Genomic DNA, 17276 nt, shown 5'->3' with positions numbered 1-17276 from the left:
ACAGAGGTGGTAGTGACTGTTGGCATGTCTGCATCGGAATGTTGCGTGTGTGAATGTCTGCGTGATCTGTGGTGCTTATGTTTGGATGAGCTTCTCTTGGGTGTTGAGGTGTGTGCAGGCTGGTCTGATGGTGTGGGTGGGACAAGCAGAGGAACAGGAGACTGGGAGGAGGGAGTTAGTAGAGGGAGGCAGGAGACAGGGACAATGGCTGCCGTCAGTGCTGAGGCCAGAGCCTGGAACGATCGCTGATGGGCAGCCTGACCCGAATGAATGCCCTCCAGGTACACATTGCTGCGATGAACCTCCCTCTCCACCCCCTGGATGGCATTCAAAAGGGTAGTCTGCCCAACAATGAGCGTTCGGAGGAGGTCAATGACCTCCTCACTGAGGGCAGCGGGGGTAACAGGGGCAGGGCCTGAGGTGCCTGGGGCGAAGGAGATGCCCGGCTTCCTGGCAGAGCGGGCACGGGGCGAACGCTGAGGGGCTGCTGGGAGGGCGGAGATGGTGCGCTGGGTGGTGGCTGTACCTGTAATGGCGGGGGGCACGGATGGTGCCACCCCCGCAAGGGAGCTCCCTTCCGAGGACGTGTCCGTGTCGCTGCAGGCTCCAGTCGTCCCCGTCGTGGAGCTCCCCTCGCCCTCCGTCTCACTGGTCCAGTCTGACTCTGTGGCATGGCCCTCCTGGGCCATGTGAGATGCAGCTCCCTCCTGCCCCGATGCCACTTCTCCTCCGCCTGATGATGCTGATGCACACAAGCACAGAAAGACAAACAAAAAGGGGGGGGGGAGAGAGAAATAAAGGGATATTGAGTACATGGATCTCCGGTACAGTTAGCGGACATGACAGACACAGATGCCCCCTGCACTAAGTTGCGCACTTGGGGTCCGCTACGCATTCCGTGGAACATGCCCTACACGCCTAGAGTTGACAACTGCACCCATGGATGACACGGCCCAGGGATGGCTGTACTGACAAACTACTGAGGGTGGTGGCTGGGGACACAGGGGCTTACGGGGGTGCCCAGCCTACAGATATCGCCCTGGCCTAGGGGGACCCACAGCCCTCCTCCCCCACCCAGACACCTCCACTGCGCGACAACAGAGTAGATAATGCTTGTACTCACCCCCTTGTGTCTGCTGTGCTGCCCTCACGCGCCCATCCAAATCAGGGTAGGCCACCGCCAGGATCCGGAACATCAGGGGGGTCAGTTGACGGCAGGCACCCCGCCTACGTTGGGAGGCCATCCCCAGCAGAGACTCGGCGGTCTTCTTGGTCCCGCGGCGGATGTCCTCCCACCTCTTGCGGCAGTGGGTGCCCCGTCGATGGTGGACCCCCAGGGTCCGGACTTCCTTGGCGATGGCACGCCAAATCCCGATCTTCTCATGGGCGCGGACCTATGTGACACGTACAGGGAGGGAGAAATACCACGTTCAAGTTTGTCTGCATTTTCCTTGCCAGTGGCCCAACGCCCCCCATCCCCGCCAGGCCCCCCGCCATGCCCCCCGCCATGCCCCCCGCCAGGCCCAACATGCCCCCCATCCCCGCCAGGCCCCCGCCATGCCCCCCGCCATGCCCAACATGCCCCCCATCCCCGCCAGGCCCCCCGCCATGCCCCCCGCCATGCCCCCCGCCAGGCCCAACATGCCCCCCATCCCCGCCAGGCCCCCCGCCAGGCCCAACGCCCCCCATCCCCGCCAGGCCCCCCGCCATGCCCCCCGCCATGCCCCCCGCCAGGCCCAACATGCCCCCCATCCCCGCCAGGCCCCCCGCCATGCCCCCCGCCATGCCCAACATGCCCCCCATCCCCGCCAGGCCCCCCGCCATGCCCCCCGCCATGGCCCCCGCCAGGCCCAACATGCCCCCCATCCCCGCCAGGCCCCCCGCCAGGCCCCCCGCCATGCCCCCCGCCAGGCCCAACATGCCCCCCATCCCCGCCAGGCCCCCCGCCATGCCCCCCGCCATGCCCCCCGCCAGGCCCAACATGCCCCCCATCCCCGCCAGGCCCCCCGCCAGGCCCAACATGCCCCCCATCCCCGCCAGGCCACCCGCCAGGCCCCCCGCCAGCCCCAACATGCCCCCCCATCCCCGCCAGGCCCCCCGCCAGCCCCAACATGCCCCCCCATCCCCGCCAGGCCCACCGCCAGCACCAACATGCCCCCCCATCCCCGCCATGCCCCCCGCCATGCCCCCCGCCAGGCCCAACATGCCCCCCATCCCCGCCAGGCCCCCCGCCAGGCCCCCAAGCCAGCCAGTGGCCCCAAATCCATATTGAATTAAACTCACTTGTTGGTCTGGAGGACCGTAGAGTAGCGCATACTGGGGGAGGACCCCATCCACAAGTTTCTCCAACTCCTCTCCAGTGAAGGCAGGGGCCCTTTCCCCAGTCGCAGCAGCCATTGTCCCTTCCAGACCGAGGTCACAGCAACACTTGCAGTATAGGTCCTCTCCTGTGAAAGTTCAAGTCGCAAGTGGATAAGTAGATAGAAAATGGCGGTCACGTCCGCAGCGGTGCGTACCGCGGCGGTGCGTCCCGCCACCGCCGGCGCCCTTCGCCATTGGCTCCTGAAACCCATAGGCTTCAATGTTAACCAATGCGGCTTCGCGCCGCGGTCTTCGCCCGCCGCCCGCCGCGGTGTGCCACGCCAGCGCATTGACCTCACATCCCATTGTCACACTTCACAGGTCAGGCAGCCGCCATTTCCAGGGCCCACATGGCTCAATTTCAACTGCGTCACACAGGCCTAGGCCTTGCATAGCCACTCAGACACGCCATTCACTGCATAGAGAATCGTTTACTGTGCTAGCTGTGAGTACGTACCTGTGGGTTGCTTGACTGTGTGCTCCATGTTGTCCTTCCTAGGCACCGTCCGCTGGGTTTGGCGAGGAGACGGATGAATCCTCCCGTGTACCGACCGCTGGTGGACCTGTCGACAATGGAAGAACGCCACATTATCCTGACCTACCGTCTTAACCGTGCCACTATACATGAACTGTGTGCCCAGCTGGAGCCCGACCTGATGTCCCCCATCCGCCAACCCACAGGGATTCCCCCTCTGGTGCAGGTCATGTCAGTACTCCATTTCTTGGCAAGTGGTTCATTTCAGACAACAGTGGGAATTGCTTCTGGGATGTCTCAGCCCATGTTTTCGAAGGTGTTATCCAGAGTGTTGTCTGCCCTGATGAAATACGTGAGGAGCTACATCATTTTCCCTGAGGTGGGCGAATTGGCTACAGTGAAGGGTGATTTCTATGCCCTTGGACATATTCCCAACGTCATTGGTGCCATTGATGGGACCCATGTGGCTTTGGTTCCCCCAAGAGACAGGGAGCAGGTGTACAGGAACAGAAAAAGTTACCATTCAATGAACATCCAGGTGGTGTGTTTGGCTGACCAGTACATCTCGCATGTAAATGCCAAATTCCCTGGGTCAGTGCATGACGCCTACATCCTGAGGAATAGCAGCATCCCTTACGTGATGGAACAGCTAGAGAGACACCGTGTATGGCTAGTGGGGGACTCTGGGTACCCCAACCTGTCGTGGCTACTGACCCCAGTAAGGAATCCCCGGACCAGGGCAGAGGAACGGTACAATGAGGCCCATGGGCGTACTAGGAGGGTGATCGAACGCACCTTTGGCCTCCTAAAGGCCAGGTTTCGGTGCCTGCATATGACAGGTGGATCCCTAATGTACTCACCTAAGAAGGTGTGTCACATCATCGTGGCCTGCTGCATGCTTCACAACCTGGCTTTGCGCCGCCAGGTGCCTTTCCTGCAGGAGGATGGTCGAGACGGTGGTGTTGTGGCAGCGGTGGAACCTGAGGAGAGTGACGAGGAGGAAGACGACGGGGCTGAAACAGACAACAGGGACAGAATCATTGAACAGTACTTCCAATAGGACACAGGTAACAATTCAAAGATAATTTAGTAAATGTGAACTACTCTCCTGCATCTCTGCTGCCTGTCTATTTGCCCCAGTGTATGATGACTGAGTTGTGGCTTTTCCCTCCCTATTTCAGATCTGGGGTCCCCACTACGAGTCCTGTGCTTCGTTTCCCCATGGACTACAGCTTTGTGGCAGCTGTTTGTTGACTTCACCATGTACAAGGACATATTTGCACTGTCATGTCAATTACAATATATTGAAATCACAGCCAGACTCCAGATAGTTTTGTGCAAAATAGGTGTTTATTTAAGTGCTCAAAATGGGATGGGTGGTTTCAAGTGGGTGGGGGCTATGGTGAAGGAATGTCCATGGCAGAGTCCAGAGTAACAGTCACACAGGTGCATTGTCCAGAGGCCTGTGGAGAGATGGAGCATGGGCAGTTCAAGGATGGACAGGGTGACAATGTGGGACAGTGGGATGACATCAGGTGGTATCCATTGCTGGCGGGGTCTTGACATCCTACTCTGTCTTCTTGCGAGATCTCAGGGCCCTCTTGCAGGGTGGTTCTTCTCCTGCAGGAGGTGGGGGTCTGGTGGGCTGCTGCTGTGCGGGGGCCTCCTGACCACTAGCGCCGGCGGAAGTGGTTGGCTGTTCTTGGTCCAGGCTAGTGGCAGGGGCCCTTTGTTGGTGTTGAGTGTCCGTCCTGGTGTTGATGAGGTCCTGCAGCAGCCCGACCATGGTAACCAGGGTGGAGGTGAGGGCTCTGATGTCCTCCCTGTACCCCCGATAGTGTTCCTCCTGCAGTACCTGGATCTCCTGGAACCGGGCCAGTACCGTCGCCATCGTCTCCTGGGAGCGGTTGTATGCTCCCATGATGGTGGTGAGGGCCTCGTGGAGAGTGGGTTCCCTGGGCCCGTCCCCCCCCTGTCGCACAGCTGCCCTCCGAGTTGCCCTGTTTCCCTGGGCCTCTGCCCCCTGGCCGGTGTGCCCACTACCACTGCCCCCAGGTCCCTGTTGTTGTTGGGGTTGGTGGGTTATCCTGGGTGCCCTGTAGTGGTAGACACACCGCAGATTGACGCGCCCTGGAGACAGAGGCATGGGCCCGCTGGGTGGGAGCTGTGCTGGTGTTCCCAGAGGGGTTGGGGTCTGTAGTGGCCTGGGCCTGTGTGAGGGGAACCGACTGTCCAGAGGTCCCCGATGGTCCGGGCTGGTCATCGGTGTCCAGGTCGACAGAGCTGCTGTCATCGCTGACGGCCTCTTGGGTGGGGGGTGTGGAGAATTCTGGGCCCTCCGCGGCGGTGTGTTGACGGTCGGGTCCTGCAGGGGTATAGAGGTATGGTTATAGTTTCAATGTGTGGCATATGGGTGTATCTGTGGGTTCCCGTGTCCCCAAGTGCTGGCATTCGTGTGTGGGGGCTTTGGTGAGGGTGGCTTGTGGGGGGGATGTGTATATGCATTGGGCATGCTTTGGTGATGGGTGTCCATGCTTAGTGGACGCATGCAGGCCTAGGTTTTGGGATGTGTGGGTTGTGATGGTGAGACATTGGCAGGGAATAGGTGTGCTGGGGGTGGGGGTGAGGATGGTGGTGGGGGTGAGGATGGGGGTGGGGGTGAGGGTGGGGTTCGAGGATGGGGGTGAGGGTTGGGGTATGATTTGGCATGCAGGTGGGGGGGAAGCAGTAGTGAAGCTTCAACTTACCAGTATCCATTCCTCCGCCGACTCCTGCGAGGCCGTCAGGATGCAGGATGTTCAAGACTTCCTCCTCCCATGATGTAAATTGTGGGGGTTGAGGTGGGGGTCCTCCGCCAGTCTTCTGCACGGCGATGTTGTGCCTGGATACCATGGAACGCACCATCCCCCGTAGGTCGTTCCATCGCTTCCTGATGTCTTCCCGATTTCTGGGGTGCTGTCCCACAGCGTTGACCCTGTCGACAATCCTCTGCCATAGCTCCGTCCTCCGGGCAATGCTGGTGTATTGTATCTGTGTGCCTAACAGCTGGGGCTCTACCCGAACGATTTCCTCCACCATGACCCTGAGTTCTTCGTCTGAGAAGCGGGGGTGTCTTTGGGGTGCCATGGGGTGGTGTGTATGATGTGTGGGGTGGAGTATGTGTAGTTAAGTGTGTTGAGTGTGGTGGTGTGTGTTGTTTTGTGTGTGGATAGTGTGTGGGTGATGGTGTGGAGTGGCTGTGGCTGCTAGTTTGTGGATGGTGGTGTCTCGCTCTGGCCTTCTTTCAGAATTTTTTGGCGTAGGGGTTTGTGGGTGATGTGGGTGTGTGTTTTATATTGTATTGTGTGTGTGGGAGTGGTGTGTGTATGTGTATCAGGTGTGTGGGATTCAAATCGTCCAATGTGGCTGAGTTTTGTTCGTTTGTGTGTATTCTGACCGCGGCGGTGTGTCCCGCCAATGGAATACCGCGTTTGAATGACCGCCGCGTGGATTCGTGGGTCGTAATGGCATGGGCGTATTTCTGTTGGCGTGACGGTGGAGGTTTTGTCACCTCCACTTTTCCGCCGACCGCTGGTCTGGCGGTCTGTTGTGGCTGTCGGATTTTCGGAGGTTTGCCTTCTGCGGGTCAGAATGACCGTGGCGGGTTTCCGCGACCGCGGCGGGATTATGGAGGATTTCTGACCGGCGGTAGGCGCCTTTTACCGCCGAGGTCAGAATGACCACCTTGGTCTCCACTGACCCTGGCCAGGCTGTAGCAACAAGGTTATGGGACTAGGATGAGCAACATAGTGGAATCTGAGCAACAGCTATGTTTGCCGTAAATTCAGGCAGTAGCTGCGTCTTTTAACTGAGCTCTTTTAACTGAGCGTATCACTTGGATTCAACAGCATGAGAGCTTCCCTAGGAAAATTCATACACCTGGCTGAGAGCTGTATGTTGACACCGCTCAAGCATTGTTATGCCATTATTTGTGTTTGACCAATTACTTTGTGTTTCACCACTGCGCAGATTAGTTGTTCAATGTTCCTCAGGAGCACATTACATTCTGTATTCAGTTTAGCTGCCTATTGGCTTTAACATTGCATTAGACATTACATTTGGTATTTAGGTTAGCTGCCTATTGGCTTTAACGTGGAGTTAGACATTGCAGTTGAGACATTGCAGATGAGCTGTGTTTTTCCACATGGTAGACTAAGCTGTGTTTTTCTAATTGAATTCACACGAACCCTAACGTGATAAGAGAGCGTATATTTGGTGTTTTCCTTTCTGCTCAGCCTTGGGAAGAGGAGAGGCTTAGGAGATCTGGCCAATCTCCAAAGGCTTGTTTTATTTCCCAGGTCTGAGAGGAAGGGGCCAGGTTTTTTTACGGTGTCCCTGGGCAGCAGCGAGGGGAGATTTCCCAGGATTTCAGTCGGGAGAAGACGTCAGCTGCCTGTCCTCCTGTTTGGGTGGAAAATCTCCTTCTCGCAGTTGAACAGGAGTCATCAACTTGCAGGCATCAGAAGGATGACAAGCAGTGATAGGCCCTACGGTGATGCAATTTTGACTTTTATTCTTTGCTTTGAAGTTATGCTATAATAGAATCACATGTATTTGCTGTGTACATTGCAATTGAGAAGTACTTTGATATATTTTACTTTCATTGCTGCGACTACTTTTAAATGTGTGCTTCCAACCTACTAATCTTGTCTTTCAGGAACCTCGTGGTGAAGTAATAATAATAAATGTCTTCTTTAAACTAAGAAGTGCATTCCAGACAAGTTTTGTAAGCTCAGTCATAAGATAAGGAAAGCAAAACAAGCATGCAATAACAACTTTATTGCAATGAATGATGCCCTAGTGCTTAAATATTGTTTTTAAACAGTAGAGCCTTTTAGATGCCCAGATTTGTAAGCTTTCAAGTGAAGTAATCCAAATTGCAGCCTCATGAGGTCTTTTTTGTGTGCCAGTTTCATAGGGCTGGATAGGTATGAAGCTTTTCCCTGGTCTCGGCAGAACCGAACACAGAGGTCAGCGTGGGCTTTTTGAGCTAGCTATGACAGATCTTCTTCCCTCAATTTTATTTTTGCAATTTTGACTAGCATTTTCGATGTTAGCTTTGTGGCCTGATTTTGTTTGAAGATGCTTTGGGCTCCCAGAAGTTCTGTTGCAGTTCTCGAATAGGATTCTCATTGGAAGTTATTTTCCCAAATGCCAATCCAATTCTTTCAGGGATTCTTTGGGGGCTGCCTTAAGCTTGGCACAGAAACCAAAAAAATTAGCTTTCAAGATAAGTAGTTGTTTGTTAAGTCCAAATTCCAGTCATATTTGGGACAACGGTGTGGACACAGGGAGAAAGAACAGATTTCTGTAAGACTGAGTTTGGTCTTTATCCAGCCATGAGTCGATTTGATCTTTAAATATCAGTGAGGCATATGTTAAAGTTGGCATAAGCTTGGCCTCACTCACTTTGCAAATGCCCGTGAGGTCTTAGCCGCCCATCTTTTTTGTCAGTTTTTTAAACTCATAGCCATGGACAAGGTGACTTCTTTTAGAGTGAAGAGCTGTGTTACATGTGTACCACATTAATTAAAATGAATACCCAGGTACTTAGGCTCAAGACTTTCTCCAAGACTACATAATTCATGGCAAACTTGAATTTATTGGAGGAGTTATTGGTTCTGGCACCACATACCATGATTTCTGTTTTTGAGTGCTTAACTGCTAGTTTGTTGTCCTTGCAGTACAGCACGAGAGTCTCCAAAGATCGCTGCAGCCCCATGGCGATGTGTTCAAATAATAATATGTCATCTGCACACTGGAGGCATTGGATGTGTGTGCCCGCAAATTTGGGAAGAAAAGCACGGACTGAGGCTAGTGCATTGTTTATAGCCACCACGTAATGGTTGAAGAGAATTGGGGCTAAGATGTATACTTGTTTGACACCAGTGTTGGTCCAGATCTTATGGGTTGTAACACTGTTTGCTGATGTTTCCACTCGCACCCAGATCCTGGTATAGAGACTTGTAATGGCTCGGAAGATTTTCTGAAGTTCCCCAATTGGTCAGCATCTCAGAGTCTCGATCTGTCCACTTTGTCGAATGTGGTTGTGAAATCAATAGATGCTACATACAGCGGTGAGGCATCTTTGATGTTAGTTCCACTAATTAGGTAGAAAAGGATAATTAAATTGTCTTCAGTTTTGTGACCACGTCTAAAGCCTGATTGAGTAATGGGAATTAGAGGCTTTGAGTTGACCCATTTCTCTAACTCATAAATTCAGGATTTTTGCGAAGCATTTGCTCTTGATTTCGAGGAGGTCAATTAACCTAAAATTGGTTGGTTGGTCGTTTGCGCCCTTTTTATGAATTGGCATTAAAATGGAGCCTCTCCAACTATCCGGCACTTCATTCAGCAAGGTGCAATTCTTGAAGAGGGGGCTTAGCAGTGAGGCCCACTCCTGTGGAGCCGATTTAAATATTCTGGTTGGCTGGCCAGTTGGTCCTGGGGCTCCTGATGAGCGGAATGAGGCCAATATTAGTACAAACTTACTTTTGTCAGCTATTGCTTCTCTCAATTGCTGTAGATTTTTTTGGAAGTGGCCCAGCTTGTTAACTAGAGTGAACTAGGTCAGATCCTTCTTCAAAGGAATTGTATGGATTCTAGATGTATTCCATCCACTTGAGGATGAACATTGAGGGGAGATCTTCGGGTTAGTTTCACTTGTTCCTTTCTGTACTAATTTCCAGAGGTTTGCTGAGTTTTTGTTTTTTGAGACCTTGTGGAGTTCAGTCCACAGTGCTTTCTCCTCTTGCCTGGCCGCTTCCTATGCTTTTGCTCTGTAGGGCTTCCTTCCGTTCCAGATCTCATCAGCATAGCACAATGCTTCTGGGTCAATATCATGTAGAATTGATTATACCGGGACAGCAAATAGTCCAGAACTTTTCTTGTACACCTGAGTTAGTTGACAAAATCACTGTTGTCAGCCTAGCACAGAGAACGTTGTTAGAGCTCTACTTTCAGGCGCTATATTTTGGCAGAAAAAAACCCATTAGAAATATCCAAGGTTAAATATTTCTTACAGACAATATTCTTCATTAAAGCCATACTGTGTGAGTTTTGAATTGCAAGTGTGCGTGTATGACTTTTTAAATGTCTGTGATCTAAGACTATACGGAGGGAATGATCTGGTTTAGTTACCAGGAACAAAGGGTTATTTATAGTAAATACACAGTGTTCAGTCAATCCCTGGTACTCTAGTTGTGAGAGAATTTCCCTCTCAGGAGATTTCACTTCATATTTTATTGGATATTGTGGTTGCACTAGTGGGCTGGACCTTATGGGTATAATGTGATAAGGTGAATCTTTATCCCAGCCGACATGATTGCAGTATAATGCTGGGGCTTGAGCAGGAGCCCATTCTACGACATATGCTTATATAACTTCTTCAGGAACAAGAGCAAAGAAAGATGATAATATTACATCTTCTCCTTGTGGGACTGTTATAAGAAACTCTGGAGGCCAATCGACCTCAGCCAAGTGAATGTCATAGCGAAGTATGAATATTACGTAGAATATTACTTCTCACTGATCTGGGGTTTCAACTTCAATAAAGTCATTAGTTGCTTTTGCATCCAGAAGCTCTTGAAGATTCTGGCAAACTATTGTGACCTCTGCTACCTTGTCGAGCAGAATCACTGCCCAAGTCTTGTTCTGAAGGAGCATTCTCAATATGTGTGGCATATTTCACTGAAATATCTGCCACTTTCTTCTTTTTAAATTGTTTTTTTTGTTGTGGAAGCTTCTCTTCCTTTTTTATGATGATGCCAGGCAAGCGTTGTGAGTCCTTTTTGCGGTTTCATATAATCTTCTTGTCTGCGTTCTGATTACCGCCTATCTCTGATTGTTTATCCGATGAGTCCTGAAAGGAACGAGAAGGACGCCTATCAGTGTACTAATACCGATCAGATTGTTTAATTGTATCACGTTTACGTAGGTTATAACGTTTATCAGAGGACTCCGGTTGCAAAGATCCACTCAGTGATTTTACCTTTTGTTTATTCTTCTGTTTGTCCCAGCTTTTTCTAGAACACTCAGTTGATTAGTTGGTGTTGTCCTTTTCAGAACTACCTTTATGCCTTGATGTATTTGTTCTGGTTCCAAAATTATCTCAACCTACAGACGTATGGGTGTCAGCAATAATATTTGATAGTTCATGCTTCTGGTCTACAACCGTGACCTGTGCGAGGCGTTGGTCTATTGCCAGAGCTGCCTCTTCCCTTTTAATATTAGTTAATATGATTGTCAATTAATTTCATCACCAAATCCAGGGCATGGTTCGCCCCTTATTCATTCTGACTCTGTTTTAGTACTTAAGACAAAACAGCAAGTGATGGTGTGCCATGTTTTATGGCATATGTTGCAGCACAGACTGAACCTCTAGTGGTGCAGTCGTCAATAGGTGTAACTATTTTAAGTGGTAAGCACATGGTGAGGATTCTGTTTTTATCTTGGGGTCCATATGGGAAAACACTGCTCTAAGCTAGTTTGTTTTTTGTGCAGTCCAGAACAAAATCTTTTCCTGTCTGGTGGGTATTTTACCCATAATTGTGTTAATAGTGACTGGACTAATCGCAGGCACAGCTAACTGTGGCTGGACAGCTTTCTGGGCCAGTTGTTATTGTATGCATAATGAACTGTGTTAAACGTCTATTTAGTCTAACTAGACCTGTGTATAAGATATGTAATTCACCCACAATTAGCAGGGTTAAATTTGAAAATGGTGTGTAGCCGGCTAAGACAGGCCATTTTGTTCCATCATTGCTGAGGTGACCCAGTCTAATATTTTGTAATAGATGTGGTACGGTGCCATAGAACCATTTTTGATGTTCCTGAATGTTAATGCTATTTCTAAATCATTATAAGCTCTATATTAGCCTCATATGGCAGCTTCAGTGTATGTGTGAAATATCTCTGTGTTTGCATCCACTGCAGAAAAAATGACCCATGAGTAAACTACTTCAGTTTTACATGCATCGTGAGCCTCAACCATGAAGGTAACACTTCCACACCAAACAGGTAGCCCATGTAATGTTAAATATGCTGTAACAGCATGTCTGCAATTAACAGGAATGTTAATAACGTTTGCCATTTCAATGAAGGGAATTAAAAGAGGAAAATATTACGGTGGGGTGTTCTTTTAAATGTTCGAGCTACGTGCAAAGATAAGTACTTCCTATAATGCTGTGAATAGAGGACCTTGGGCATATACAAGTACTACTCATAAATCCCATTAAATAAGTACCTGGCCAAGAACATTGGTGGTGCCATGTTATACGGTTCCCACTAAAAGGTAGGACTGTGTATTAGGATGACAGAAACTTCAGAATTCAGGGACTGAGTCCATTTGCAGCATCAGGAAAGGATGGCTCAATCCCTACCTAGCTCACAGTGCCTCACCTGAACCCCTAACCTTCCTAGGGTAACAGATGATGTTGGCAATCTTAAACATGAGCGCTCTGGTTCCCAGGGAATTGTGGAAACATAGCTTACCCTTTCATTGCTTACTTATGTATGCCCAAGGTAAACACAAGAAAGATACTAATAAAGGATTTCAAACATTTTGAAATAATCTATTCTTGCACAGACAGAATGAGCTGCAATTATTAGTCAGATGAAACAAAGCATAGTAACCTGCATTACCACTATGGTGAACAAAATGAATAATCCAACCATGGCGTATTTTTCTATATATCCCTAGCTATCACTACCTACACTCTGAGAGCATAACGGATGTACCCTGTGACTGATCCCACCCCATATCTGGATAGCTTGGCCAGACAGCAGGTCTCAGCTGAGGTTGGCAATCATTCTCTGCAAGATGAAATGGTTAGCATCACCAGAGCTGCATATCGAACACAGGGCTCATTCCAGGACAATTATAGCCAGAGTGCTCCTCTGACTCCTGTAGGGCAGTCCACCGTTTCAGTCAAAACCACACTGTTAGAGGTTCAGCTCTGATGCAGTGATACGTCTAGGTTTCAGAAACTGTCTCAAAATGGACATTGCAAAAACTATGATTTCTTGTTTTATGGCCTCCATTATGAACTTGATGGTAATCACAGCTGACCGCCGTGCAGACGGTGAACATAAGACTGCCAGTGGCAGGGAACTGTACACTGCAGAATAATGATGCCAAAAAGATAAACCTCCAAAAATCCTGCAACCGCCACCCAACGACAGGACCCACGATGGCAGAAAGGCAGTACACCCCACCCCGCAACCGCCATGCATACAAATCCTCCGCGCACCAAATAATGATGCACAAATCAGCTTGGAGAACAGTGAATGCCAAACAATCACTGGCGGTACGGACAGCCACGGCCAGCAATGTGACCCACCAACAACAAATGCACACATTGGCAAGTTTGAAACCTACACACCTGACACACATCCATAACACTATAAAACACACACATACACACCCCAGAATCCTTTGCAATGCCAATAGCATGACAGATATTGACAACACTTCACGCATACACTGAATTCAACATCACACAAGTCACACACACAAATACACCACCAAAACCCATACATAAACCAAACACCATAACACAGCACACACCCAACCACACAACAGCACCTTCACCAATACAACTACAACACACCACTCACAACACACACCATGGCACTCTTTAAGCACCCCTGTTTCACAGACAGGAAGCTAAGGACCATGGTGGACGAAATACGCAGGGTCGAGCCACAACTATTCGGGACACAGGTGCAGCAGACACCCGTGGCCAGGAAGATGGAGCTATGGCAGAGGATAGTCAACAAGGTCAACGCAGTGGGAAACCATCCACACTCAAGGGACGACAAACAGAAGAGATGGAACGACCTGCGCTGGAAGGTTCGGTCCATGGCATCCAGGCACAACATCGCTGTACAGAAGACTGGTGGTGGTCCCCCACCTCCTCCCCCTGAATACACCGACTGGGAGAAGGTCCTGGCTATCCTGCACCCAGAGGGCTTCCCAAGACTCACTGGAGGACTGGACTCGGGTAAGTCAACTACAATATCTTAATAGTCACCACACCTGTAAGGCATGTATCACCCCATCCCATCACTACCACCAGGACCCCATCCAAGTCTCCAGCATGCCCAGAATCCCACAAACAAATCTCCATCCAGCCGCCTGTGCACAGTCACCTACCCCTGCATGGAATCCCAGTGGCACTACAGCACCCACAATGCATCTCCACTTCCCACAAGAAATGCACCAAAATGTACGTGAAGGGACCTTGCATGCCACTACAGGGGAATAAAAGCATCAAATAGTGCAGATCAGTGCAGCAATTGCCAAAAAAGTACAGGACACCCACCAACAGGCAGGATGATGAAGGGCCCAGTGTAAGTGGGACTGCCACGTCTGTGCAGGAGACACAGGCACAGGGGGCTAGGGCCAGTGGGAGGGCATCAGTGGCCCAGGCGGGTGGCCAAAAGATGGATGCTGCAGCCCAGGAGGTGATATCTGAGGTCCTGGGAGCATACCACCATACTCAGGACAGGATGGGCCAGATCCTGGCCACCCTGGAGCAGAATCAGAGGCTGCAGATAGCACACCACCAGGAGGTCATGGAGCAATGGAAACAGCTCAATTGCCCCATGGCCTCCATTGCAGGGGTGCTGCAGCACCAGTACCACAGCCAGTCCTCCACCAACCTGCAAGCCCCTACCACTAGCCGGGACACTACCCTGCCATCTACTCTGCAGCATCCACTGGACTGGTGGCACTGCCATAGGACTCACAGGACATCAGCACCCCTCCCCTTGCAGCCCTGCTGCACCTTCGCAAACGTGCCCTCAGACCCAGATATCCCACTGAAACACCAGCCAAGACCAAGCCCAGCGCCAGGAAGTGACTCTGCCCTCAACTGTCTCCCTTGTGTGCCACTGAGCTACCTTGTTGACATACCACTGCTATCACACCATCTTCCAGTGGCCACATGGACTATACCCCAGTGCAACCAACAGCTGAGCATATGTACCTGGGGGGGTGATTCTAACCCTGGCGGTCGGTGATAAAGCGGCGGCCAACCCGCCAACAGGCCGGCGGTCCAAAAAATGGAATTCTGACCCTGGCGGCAACCGCCAACACAGCCCGCCACATTAACACTCCGACCGCCACCGCGGTACAGACAAACAGCGCGGCGGTCACCGCCAACAGGCAGGCGGCAGACAATGTACCGCCCACAGTATTACAACTCACCAATCCGCCACCTTTTCCGGGGCGGGAGCCCCGCCGATAAAAACACGGCGGAAACAGACTACGGACGGGAAAACGCTCACCAAAACACACTCCACGAGTACGGAGGACAGCATGGAACCCGAATTAAACATCCTACCTGCACTCGTCTACCTGTTCATCTACCACGAGTACAAACTCCGGCGCAGACGACAACGGTGAGTACTGCACCTACGACACACGGGAGGGGGGAGGAGGAAAGGTTACGGGCACACACATATGCGACCCCCACCCCCCCAAACTATGTACACACCAATGCAGAGCAACAATGCACAGTGACACCACCCAAACCCCCCTGAAAAATGCAAAGACATAATTAAATTGTGAACCAAAATTTTATATAAAAAAATAGACTCTGATATGTATCGGCAACTATGCAAAATATCCATAACAAAATAATACTATACACACTGCCATGGAGAACCGAGGCAATTAGTCCGCTACATCAAAGTCAAATGGAACAGTCCGTGGGTTACAGTGTAGCGACACAAGGGCAAAGCCCACACAGGAGACCTGAGTCCTTTGGAGAGAACACTGCAGGGGCATCTGATGAAAATACTACAGGCACCTCAGGGGGAAGGGAAGGGGGGGGACACCACAGCCACATGAGTCCACGACGCAAGATCCACGAAGGGGCCACCATGCCCACTGTGCCATCCTGGGGAGTGCAAAGCCACAGTGTCTCAAGTCTCTACAGTGGGTGGGTTGCCCACTCTGCCATCCTGGGGAGTGCAAAGCCACAGTCTCTCAAGTCTCTACAGTGGGTGGGTTGCCCACTGTACCATCCTGGGGAGTGCAAAGCCACAGTCTCTCAAGTCTCTACAGTGGGTGGGTTGCCCACTGTACCATCCTGGGGAGTGCAAAGCCACAGTCTCTCAAGTCTCCCAAGTGGGTGGGTTGCCCACTGTGCCATCCTGGGGAGTGCAAAGCCACAGTCTCTCAAGTGGATAACAGTATCCACTGGTCAAGGAGGAGGCATGGTGGGCACAGTGAACCATAAACAGTGCTTGAGATGAAGGGGCCCAGCGGAGCAGTGCTTGAGACGGCGGGGCCCAGCGGAGCGGTGCTTGAGACGGCGGGCCCCAGCGGAGCGGTGCTTGACAGGAAGGGCCCAGCGGAGTGGTGCTTGAGACGGCGGGGCCCAGCGGAGCGGTGCTTGAGACGGCGGGGCCCAGCGGAGCGGTGCTTGACAGGAAGGGCCCAGCGGAGCGGTGCTTGAGACGGCGGGGCCCAGCGGAGCGGTGCTTGAGACGGCGGGGCCCAGCGGAGCGGTGCTTGACAGGAAGGGCCCAGCGGAGCGGTGCTTGAGACGGCGGGGCCCAGCGGAGCGGTGCTTGACAGGAAGGGCCCAGCGGAGCGGTGCTTGAGACGGCGGGGCCCAGCGGAGCGGTGCTTGACAGGAAGGACCCAGCGGAGCGGTGCTTGAGATGGCGGGGCCCAGCGGAGCGGTGCTTGACAGGAAGGGCCCAGCGGAGCGGTGCTTGAGACGGCGGGGCCCAGCGGAGCGGTGCTTGAGACGGCGGGGCCCAGCGGAGCGGTGCTTGACAGGAAGGGCCCAGCGGAGCGGTGCTTGAGACGGCGGGGCCCAGCGGAGCGGTGCTTGACAGGAAGGGCCCAGCGGAGCGGTGCTTGAGATGAAGGGGCCCAGCGGAGCGGTGCTTGACAGGAAGGGCCCAGCGGAGCGGTGCTTGAGATGAAGGGGCCCAGCGGAGCGGTGCTTGAGACGGCGGGGCCCAGCGGAGTGGTGCTTGACAGGAAGGGCCCAGCGGAGCGGTGCTTGAGATGAAGGGGCCCAGCGGAGCGGTGCTTGACAGGAAGGGCCCAGCGGAGCGGTGCTTGAGACGGCGGGGCCCAGCGGAGCGGTGCTTGACAGGAAGGGCCCAGCGGAGCGGTGCTCTTCTGCACGGCGGGCCCTGTTCAGCGGTGCTCTTCTGCACGGCGGGCCCTGTTCAGCGGTGCCTATCTTCACGGCGGGCCCTGTTCAGCGGTGCTCTTCTGCAGGACGGGCCCTGTTCAGCGGTGCTCTTCTGCACGGCGGGCCCTGTTCAGCGGTGCTCTTCTGCACGGCGGGCCCTGTTCAGCGGTGCACATCCAGTAGGTTCAAGGGAGCCAGACCTGGCCTGGACTCCGTGCTCTGACGCCCTCCGGGCGTGA

This window comes from Pleurodeles waltl, chromosome 7, assembly GCF_031143425.1.
Source record: "Pleurodeles waltl isolate 20211129_DDA chromosome 7, aPleWal1.hap1.20221129, whole genome shotgun sequence".
Lineage (NCBI taxonomy): Eukaryota > Metazoa > Chordata > Amphibia > Caudata > Salamandridae > Pleurodeles > Pleurodeles waltl.
This window is presented reverse-complemented; position numbering follows the sequence as displayed.